This window comes from Prionailurus viverrinus, chromosome C1 (assembly GCF_022837055.1).
Source record: "Prionailurus viverrinus isolate Anna chromosome C1, UM_Priviv_1.0, whole genome shotgun sequence".
Taxonomy (NCBI): Eukaryota; Metazoa; Chordata; class Mammalia; order Carnivora; family Felidae; genus Prionailurus; species Prionailurus viverrinus.
This window is the reverse complement of record NC_062568.1, coordinates 126,538,509-126,549,471: the sequence shown is the minus strand read 5'-3', so window position 1 is coordinate 126,549,471 and position 10,963 is coordinate 126,538,509. Positions and strand designations below refer to the sequence as shown.

The window sequence follows — 10,963 nt, the reverse complement described above, 5'->3', positions numbered from 1 at the left end:
TACATTATGGACTACTAGGGAAATTAGAGCTACACTGAACAATAAGGAAGCTACTAACTAGTACATGTGGCTATTGAGCACTTGAAATCGGCCAATTTGATTTATAACATGCTATAAGTGTAAAATGTACACTGGATTTTATAGACTTGGTATGAAAAACAGAATATAACATAGGCCATTACTCATTTTTTATATAGATTACATACTGAAATGATAATATTTTGGATAAATGGTTAAAAGATAATTACTGAAAGCAATTTTATTTGTTTCTTTTTACTTATTTTGGCTACTGGAAAATTTAAAAGTCTGCATGTAGTTCACATTACATGTATTGAACAGCACTGGGTTAGAATGTTTGAAATTCATGTAGCTAGGGTCAAGTAAATTTCAAAGAAAAATGGGGGAGATTTAGTAAAAGATATATTAAATTAATTCTGTAATCTTCTAAATGGCATCTGCTGTGTGAAAACTACCTTAAGACTGGATTTAAGGAAGCTGTTCAGATACTGTTATTTGTGATCAAATAAAAGTGTCAGGCACATTTCTCCTGTGTACTGGAGAAATGTGCCCATCACTTCTGAAGTTCAAATAAAGCCACATTCCCAGGCTGTGGAATTCTCCCTTATGCTGAAATATGCTTATGTTTACTGGAGTCCAAAGCTTATTTGGAAAACTAAGCTTCAAAGATAAATAAGCACTCTATATGGCCACATGATCTTGATAAATTGATTGTAGAATTCATTAATATTCTACCTTTAAAGGATGCCAGGAAATAAGATAACAATGAGGAACAGATGAACAGCGAGCTCTGTTATCTTTACTTTTCACACATTCCTTATTTCCAGACTGTTTTCCCGTATCTGTTTATATATGTGGTTGTAATGAAAATTTATGACATATGAAGCTTTCTGTTTCTAATTTTCAAGCCATATATATATACACCATATATTTTCATATCCAGACTTAAGACATATATTACATATTGCTTTCTTGGTTACTTGCGGCAGAATGGTATTAGTCATGGTAATTCATTGTGATGATTCTAGATTATATTTTTTTATATTCTTTGTTGTACTTTGTTTTCTCATCTAAAAATAAAAACTAAATAACAAAAAATTCTACATAATACAGAATTATAAAAATATTTCTTAAAACATTTATTGTACTTTATCTGATTGAATAGAACACCATATCCAATCTAACATGATATGTGTAAATACTTATTAAAGATTGCAAACTGGGAAAATATTCATTACTTTTCAGTTACTAAGGGTATGATTGTTATTAGCAGAATTACTGTCTACAAGTTTTAAATTAAGAGGTTTAAAAAACAATTATTTGGCCTAAATAGAACTTACCAAATAACCAGTTTTAACTACTGGGGCATATCACATGCCAGTCTTAAATCAAATAATCTCTGTTTTGTCCCAGCCAAATAAATGAAAAAAGAAATAGCATAGGAAATTTCAAGGGAAAGAAATTGTAGTGACCTTCCCTAGAGCAGATCCTAGATGAAAATTGCAAAGTTAGTAAAGGTGTTTTGTTTAAACCTTTTTTGATTCCTTATGGTAAATCTCCAGCTGAGGGAGTGATTCCCAGCTCTGTCTGCACATTACAACCTACTGGAAAAGACTTGAACACATAAGGCTATTTGGCCCAACTTACACAGGATCAGGCAATACCTGGTCCAGAAGAAGGGCACACCTCTGTATTGTTTAAAAGCTCCCCAGGTAGTTCTAGTGTGGACCAGTTAGAGAACCTCTAATCAAAAGGCAACCAGAAACCCCGTATTCCTTCTCAGTTTTCCACTGTGCTGTTACTGAAGCCTGAATCCTAAACATTTCAAATGAAGCTAATACTCTGCACCTTGCCCTGCTGATTTCTTACTGCTAAATGTCACTACTAATTTGTTTTATATTTTCAAAGCCTCATTAGGTTAGTGGCCTGCTAATTACATATCCCAATTCATAATAAAACACTAATGGGTGAAAATGATTTAATGTGTGCTGCCTTTCTAATTAATGAATTTGCCTTTTAACCTAGTATTTAACATATCCTAAGGCATGAATGGATAAATAAAGTATGAATTTTAGTCACTCTCACATACCTATGTGAAAAGACTTTAACTCTGGTGGGACACTCAACTTTCCTTAAAAATTTCTACATAAGGATGATTTTAAAGGGAGCTCACTATCATGCACCCTTTATTGTCACAAAACCACAGAGAAGGGACAGAGATTGCAGGATGAATATAGAGTAAGAATATGTAAGGAAAATATCATAAGAGGTAACTAAGTTGAAGATGCAGGTAATATAATATGAGAATCTGTGCTTGTCACTATGAGTATTTTCAAACCATGTTACCTGCTTTATTTGAAACCATTTTGATTTCTTGTTTCATGAATAGCACTGTGATGGAGAAAATTAGATAAAATGCAGTCTTTTTCCTTAAAGAGTATAGATTCTTTGTAGGAAAACATGAAAATTTTAAATAACTATATAAATTTATAAGACAGCAGTGCTAGAAAAGTCAAAATGTACCACACAATCAAAGGTCATATAAATATTAGTCAATTGATTAGGTGGATAAAATTATTTAATCATGAAAAGGATTGTCTCTGAATTTGGACAATAGCATAGAAAGTGTCACCTTCATTAAAAATAGAAAAATTCATACAGATAAATGAAATTTATCCTTTTTATAGGATTTTCTCATAGTTATTATATCATTAAAGTAGAATTGTATGATGCTACTTGGATAGTCATTAGAAAGACTTCATTTTAAAATTTAATGCATTTTAAAATTTCACTACTCCATGTTAGGAAGAATGATTGGATATTTCAGGGGGAATCAACGATGGTTCATGTAATGACAGAGGTTTTTGCTCACTGCTAAGAATGATTGAAAAAAGAAATATGGATATAATTAATTTGTTGGTGTGTCTCCACCAGTGGTAAGGAAGGAGGTTGGCCATTAATTGTAGTCCCTGGTTTCAAATTCTGGTCAATCATTTATTTTCTGTTGACCTTGAGTAAGACACTATTCTACGCCTCAAGTTGTTTGCCATAAAATGAGGATTGTGTTTATCTTTACCTTACTGGTTTGTATTTAAGAGAGAGGAGTTTAAATGAGTTCATGAAAGTAAAATCTTTAAAAAGCACATGGGACACAGTAAGCAATATATAGATATTGGTATTGCTAAATAAATATGCAAAGCTACATATGTTTCTATTTTATCTACAGTTAAAACTATACACACGTAGTTATGGTTTCAAATGACAATCTCTCACTCAAAATAATTTACAAGGTTTTACTGTTCAGAGTGTCCCATGCCTTTTTTCCCTGCCCTGTGATAAGACATTGTAATATTTTGTAAATTCAGTTTGAGTCATTGTGCTTTGTCCCATTGTATTGATCTGATATTTTCTGTTGATTTGTATCATAATGTCTCTGTCTCTCCGGATGACCTGTTAATCTTTGAAAGTCTTGTTACTATAATTTATTTCATGTCTAATCCATGAAATTAAGTGTTTATTGCCTATATTTTTATATCTACTCTATATTAATCCTTCAGAATATCCAGTTGGATGAGTATATTCTCCTTTTGTAGATGGGGAAGCTTGGCCTTAAATGTTAAGTAATTGATTGCAAATTACTCATTAAATGTCTGAGTCAGAATTCAAATTCAGACAGATCTGTCTAATCCCAAAGTTTATATCCTATTGGTCTGACCTCCCCAGGTTTCCTCTTGGTGCTCTAATTATCAACCATACTTCTCAGTTTGCTTTCTTTCTCATTCATATGTCTGACCCCTACCTTTCACATTTAATTGCAAGTATGAATTGATGTAAAAGTTTTAGCTAGACAAATATACAGGTTAAATGCAATTATCTTATTATTTATCTGTAACATGATATAGATCATGGAGCTATAGTTTCTGCCTAGCAATTTAGTCAACAAGAATTTTCATAGAGAACTGGGACATTTTCTTAGTAAATAATTTTGATTAATGTTTAGAGCAAGAAAAGAATACCTGTTCTATTGAAATAATATGAGTGTATGAGGACTTATTTTCAAATTATTATCATTTTCCATCTGCTTTTGAAAAATTATTTAAATTTTAGTTAATATACAGTGCAATATTGGTTTCAGAAGTAGAATTCATTGATTCATCACTTACATACAACACCCAGAGCTCATCATAACAAGTCCCCTCCTTAATACCCATCACCCATCTGGCCCATCTCCCACACACCTCCCTCTATCAACCCTCAGTTTGTTCTCTATTATTAAGAGTCTCCTGTGGTTTCTTTCCCTTTCTTCTGATTTCCTCCTCCTTCCCCTATGTTCATCTGTTTTCTTTCTTAAGTTCCACATATGAGTGAAATCATATGATATTTTTCTTTCTCTGATTGACTTATTTCCCTTAGCATAATACATTCTATCTCCATCCATGCCATTGCAAATGGCAAGTTTTCATTCTTTTTAAGGGCTGATTAACATTACATTGTATATATATATGCCATATCCTCTTATCCATTCATCAGTTGATGCACATTTGGACTCTCTCCAGTTTTGCTATTGTTGATAATGCTTCTATAAACATTGGGGGTGTATGTACCTCTTCTAATCTGTATTTCAGTATCCTTTGGGTAAATACTTAATAGTAAAATTGCTAGATCATAGGGTAGTGCTATTTTTGTTTTTTTTTGAGGAGCCTCTATACTCTTCTCCAGTGTGATTGTACCAGTTTGCATCCCTACAAACAACATATCTGATAAAGGGTTAGTATCCAAAATCCATAAAGGACTTTTCAAACTCAATACCCAAAAATCAAACAACCCAGTTAAGACATGGGCAGACGACAAGAATAGACACTTTTCCAAAGACATCCAGATGGCTAACAGATACATGAAAAGATGCTCAACTTCACTCATCATCAGGGAACTACAAATCAAAACCACAAGAATACAAGATGCCGCCAAATGCCATATAAGTCAGTAAAAATATTAAGCTAGACATTTTTAGTTAATTGAAAAAGGCTGAGTCGGGGCGCCTGGGTGGCGCAGTCGGTTAAGCGTCCGACTTCAGCCAGGTCACGATCTCGCGGTCCGTGAGTTCGAGCCCCGCGTCAGGCTCTGGGCTGATGGCTCAGAGCCTGGAGCCTGTTTCCGATTCTGTGTCTCCCTCTCTCTCTGCCCCTCCCCCATTCATGCTCTGTCTCTCTCTGTCCCCAAAATAAATAAACGTTGAAAAATAAATAAATAAATAAATAAAAAAGAAAAAGGCTGAGTAGGGTTAGTGTGAAAGAAATTTCCCAAGAGTCACAGACATAGGATAGTTATGTCTTTGCAGAGTGTTTTCTCTAGGAACCCCACCAGGTGCTTGGGGAATATCAGGGAGAAATCTGAAACAAACCAACAAAACCAAAAAACAACTTCCTTCATGGTTCTTGCTGGGGTTGCAGAATGATAGCCACTGCCAAAACTCTACCCAGACCCTCTCTCTCTCTATCTCCATTGAAATAAAAGGTCTTTCTGCAGAGGATTTTGTGAGTAGGAAGACAACCAAATTCGTAGACCAGGTGCAGAGTGGAAATTCATTGCAACTGAAGGTGGGAACTATTGGCTGTCATTCCCATCTGAGATGCATCCCAAAATTTTTAATCTTCAGGAGTTAGGGCCTCAAAATTGTAAACTAAGGGCACTAGTGGAGAAACACTGCAGTTAATGAGGGAAACAAGGAATTTTTAAAAAATGTTTCTACTTTGAGAAGGAGCTAGAGAATGTGCTAGCCCTAGCTTTGCATCTGGAGAAGAGATCGGATACTTAAAAAGGGCACATGCCTGAGATCAAGGTTCATAGTGTCTGCTTAAGACTAAGGCTTATCAGAGCATCAAACACCCCTACCAACTCCCTATCAACAAGCTGACATTCATCTAGTACAACTAACAGTGGGAGACACCTGTGAGAACTGCAAGACACAGGCTTTCTCTAGGGGGAAGTGCAAAGGAAAATTCAAAACTAAGTGGAGAGACAAACAAAAGATATCCCTAATGGAATCTAGACTCCGATGCACTGAGGATGACCAAAACAACAACAAACCCAGCCCTACATCACAACCAAGTGAGGTTCATCCCAGGAATGCAAGGCTTGTTCAATATTGAAAAAAAAAATGTTTGCTTTTTTTTTTTTACCACGTTAACAGAGTAACTAAATAAGAAAAAAAAATTATTGTAGCAACAGATGAAGAAAAAAGCATTTGGAAAACTCAGACATCTGTTCCTGATAAAGGCTCTCAACAAACTAGAAGCAGGGTGCTTCCTTAATCTCATAAAGAACATCAACAAATCCTCCAGCTAATATCATATTTAATAGTGAGAGACTACTTTCTGCCTCAGATCAAGAATAAGGCAAGGGTATCTCCTCCCCCTACTCATATTCAATGTTATGTTGGTTTGCTAATGAGATAGATTTTCAATAAGGCAAAAGGAAAAAGGAAAATAAAGAGCATATAAATTAGAAAAAGAGAAGAAGTAAAACTACATCTATTTGCAGAAGATATGATAGGCAAAAGATATGATTGTCTATACAGATAATCACAAAGAATCTAAAAAAGGGCTCCTAAACTTTAAATATGTGCAATTCATTTTATGTCAATACTTTTTAAATGGCTTTAAAAATTGCAAGCCAACAAAGCATATTAATTTGCCATATGGAGTCATTTGATAATGACTCCTTAAATATTAAAATATGCTTTGTAAAGTCCCAGCCAGTTCCTACTGTAGTCACCTGCCCCTTCTTTCCTTTCAACATGACAGATGGCTCTATGTCCTTCACCAAGGACTTCCTAGAGGGTGGAGTGGCCGCAGTAGACCTCCAAGACATAGTAGAGCCCATCCATTGGGTCAAGCTGATGCTGCAAGTGCACAGTGCCCACAGGCAAATCACTGCAGATAAGCAGTACAAGGGCATTATAAACTGCATGGTTCATATCCCCATGGAGCAGGGAGTCCTGTGCTTCCAGCGTGGTAACCTGCCCAATGGCATCAAATACTTCCCCACCCAGGTTCTCAACTTTGCCTTCAAAGATACATACAAACAGAGCTTCCTGGGTGGTGTGGACAAGAGAACCCAGTTTTGGCACTACTTTGCAGAGAATCGGGCATCAAGTGGTGCTGCTGCAGCCCCATCCTTGTGTTTTGTGTATCCTCTTGATTTTGTCTATACCCATCTAACAGTTGCTGTGGGCAAAGCTGGAGCTGAAAAGAAATCCCAAGGCCTCAGTGACTGCCAGGTTAAGGACTACAAATCTGGTGGGATGAGGGGCCCGTACTAGGTTTTAATGTATCTATGCAGGGTGTTACCTACCAAGCTGCCTACTTCAGTGTCTAGGACACTGCAAAGGGAACACTTCCAAATCCCAAGAATATTCACATCTTCATCAGCTGGATGATAATACAATCCATCACAATGGATGCCGGGTTGATTTCTTGTCCATCTGACACTGTTCACTGCCATATGATGGTGCAGTCAGGGCACAAAGGAGGTGACATCGTGTACACAGGCAGGCTTGACTGCTGGTGGGATATTTCTTGCAGTGAAGGAGCTGAAGCTTTTTTTGAGGGTGTATGGTTCAGTGTCCTCAGAGGCATGGGTGGTGCTTTGGTGCCTAACTTGTATGATGAAATCAAGTTCACGGAAGTTAATTCCGAGTTTTTCCCCCTGTGAACAGGCATGTTGTATTATGTAACATACCTAGAGCATTCCTGACAGACTATTGGCTATCTGTCAGTGGCAACTATTTACTGGTTGAAAATGGGGAGCAATAATATTCATTTGACCGGTTTTCTCTTAAAGCTATTTCTGTGATGATGACGCTCAATTATATTTTTTATTTCAGTCACTCCTGATAAGTAAATTTGAAGAAATAAAAAATATCTGAAATTTTAAAATACCTCTTAAAAACAACTACTTTTACTTTTTTCATAAAAAATATTGATCCATTTTTTTTTCAAACAAGGGACAGATTCCAAAATTCTTTGTAACTAATTCATTAAAATGGTATGATTAGGTCCCAGGAATATACTTATCTTATTTTCTTTTGAAAGGGCCTGGTATTTAACTAAGACACTATCACCCTATGAAGGCAAACATTTAAAATGGAAAGTTCTCAACTATATTTCAATTCTTTTTTACACAATTTTATTTCAGTATAATCTTCTTTTTTAAAGAATGGCCCTAAATTTCCTTATTAACTTTCTCAGAATGTCCCTGATTTCAGTAATCTCATATTTATTTGTGTACAGATTTTTCTTTGGCTTTATCTTACTGTTAATCTTAACTATTACGTTACTTGCATACCACCTGTTATAATTGTTTCACTATGATTTAGTCCCTTTTCCATTTACCACTGGGAGTAACTTTGTGTTTAGTGCTCTAACCTTTTAGTGAAACCTTCTACCATAATTCACCTACGGGTATGAAGTAGCTAAGAAATCAGCTTTATATTTAAATACCCAAATTACTTAAAAGAACATCAATAGGGTTGCTTTAGATCATGTGTCTCATATAGACATTGCCCATTTTCCTAACCAATAATATTAGTTTGTAAAGGTCTGCATTTCTTAAGAGAAATTGTTACTAAGTAATGTTTACATCTTCTTAAAACTATTTCAATACTACTACTTCAAATGTTTTCACTCAATAGCTCTCCTAGGGCCCTCTGAACTTTCTAGTGGAATATAGAAACATTTAATTTTTTTTTAAAAAGTAGCTGAATAGGGGCACCTGGGTGGCTCAGTCAGTTAAGCATCTGACTTTGGCTCAAGTCATGATCCCATGGTCAGTGGGTTCCAGCTCTGCATCGGGCTTTTGTGCTGACAGCTCAGAGCCTGGAGGCTGCTTTGGATTCTGTGTGTCCCTCTCTCTCTGCCCCTCCCCCCACCTCTCTCTCTCTCTGTCTCTCTCTCTTTCTCTCTCTCTCTCTCTCTCTCTCTCTCAAAGATTAATAGACATTAAACAGATTTTTTAAGTAGCTGAATATATGAGCAAATATCAGTATATTACAAGTAAAAGTGAGATGAAGGATGCATCTCTTCCTAATTGTATTGACTTGTGCAAGAATTCAAGTGTTTTCCACAGATTGTCTAAACTTAATTCCGTAGAAAAATTGACCATCTATTGTTTGTTACATGGACACTTCCTTTTGGGTCATTGAAATTATTAGAATACTATTTCCTGGAGTGTCTGGGACCACTTTCTCACTTTGACTATAACCTATGTAGAGGAGTGAGTACAATTGGTTATGTGTACATAATAATTTTATAGACTCCATGCAGCCTGACTTGAGATAAACTTTTGGGTTTAGAGGAACAAATTATTCATCATGTCTACTAAATTTTTACCTTATTTTTTGAGCTGTAGATATAGCTCATTCATATTCATATTCCCCCTCAGTGCGTAAGACATTGTCTTTCATAGTAAGTGAACCCTGAATAAAAATTGTCAGGACCCGTCTTTCCTCCCACAGTTAGAGAAGTCTACTAACTTTGTTTTTGAAGTACATTTGTCACCTAAGACCAGTGATTCAATAGCTGCTTCTCTCATCAAGAAAAATATCAGCAATTGTGAAACCATTTCCTCAGCCCACAGTAATGAGATAGTAAGTACATTTTACTAAAAGAGATGCAACACATTTATTCTCTAAATGTTTTAAGTTTTAAACTTCAGATAAGTCAGAGCACTAAAGATTTCAAATCTAAATGTTTTATTCCTTTGTTAAATTAGTTTTATACAACTATGACAATATCTATTTAGCCTATAGTAAGGAACTATAACAACTATGTTGTTATATTTACTCTACATGTTTTAGCAAATCAGTGCTATAAACTGATACACATTCATTGAATAATGTCTACGGGCAGACAGTAATGCTATTCACCACATTTCATGGTGCCATATTCTAGGAAACTCCTGAGGGGATTTTTCTCGGGTGTTTTCAGGACCTGAAAAATATTCTTATATAGAATAAATGGTGAATTTTATGGCTGAATTAATCTGATTAAAATAGCTGACTTTGTTTCATTTTTTTCAGGTGATGTAATTTGTGACTTACCTCTGGCTAGTGTGAAGGATGTGACAGTGTATATTTGTATAGTGATCTTGCCCCTTGGCTTTATCTTCTTTTTGTCCTCTTGTTTTTCTTACATCATAAGTATCTTCATTCACACAGAGCCTAAGGCAGACTTGCCTGGTAACAGTGCTATTCCTGCACTTCAAAATGGCGACAGTAAAACTATGAGACAATGTCAATATGGAATGTATCAAGCCTGTGATAAGTATTTGTCTGAAGGAAACAAATAATGGAGGGGATTGGCAGATGCTCTGCTTCTGATTCTCATGAGCAGCATAAACACGTGAGCTTCCTTCTCCTGAGGTGGACAAGAGCTGTTGTCTGAAGCTAGATTTACTATATTTTTACCATTTTGCTGTCCATATTTTCAGTACAAGCTCATGTGGCCTGAGGAAAGAGGCCCCCTTAGAAAGTATGTGTCAAAAACCTAAAACTCTAATGACCTTATTTCCTACAATTAAATATAAACTCTCCAAAAAAGATCTTAGTACATTTAACATTGCAATTAGGTGTTTCAACCATACTGTTCATCTTTATTTTTAGATACCTTGTAAATATATAGCTCATTTACTCCACCAATCCCTTATTTATCCATTTATTCAATTAACATGTTGATATTTATTAGTTTTATAAGGTAATGGTTATTTAAAAAACTACCATTATGTATATAATTTAATACTGCCAGCATTATCCCTCTTCTACATTATTATTTAAGATGAAAAATGTTAAGTTCCTGAGAAAACCAGTAATGCTTGACTCCCAGAGGAGTGACTGGTAGTAACTCCTAAGTCTAAATTAAAATACTTTTACTTTTGTGCTAATGAACTG

At 35.3% G+C, this 10,963-nt stretch overlaps 1 pseudogene; it reads left to right on the top strand.

Annotated features, from left to right (window-relative positions):
- The first annotated feature begins 6,814 nt into the window (after positions 1 to 6,814).
- Positions 6,815 to 7,731, top strand: LOC125171705 (ADP/ATP translocase 2-like; annotated as a pseudogene).
- Positions 7,732 to 10,963: the final 3,232 nt, after the last annotated feature.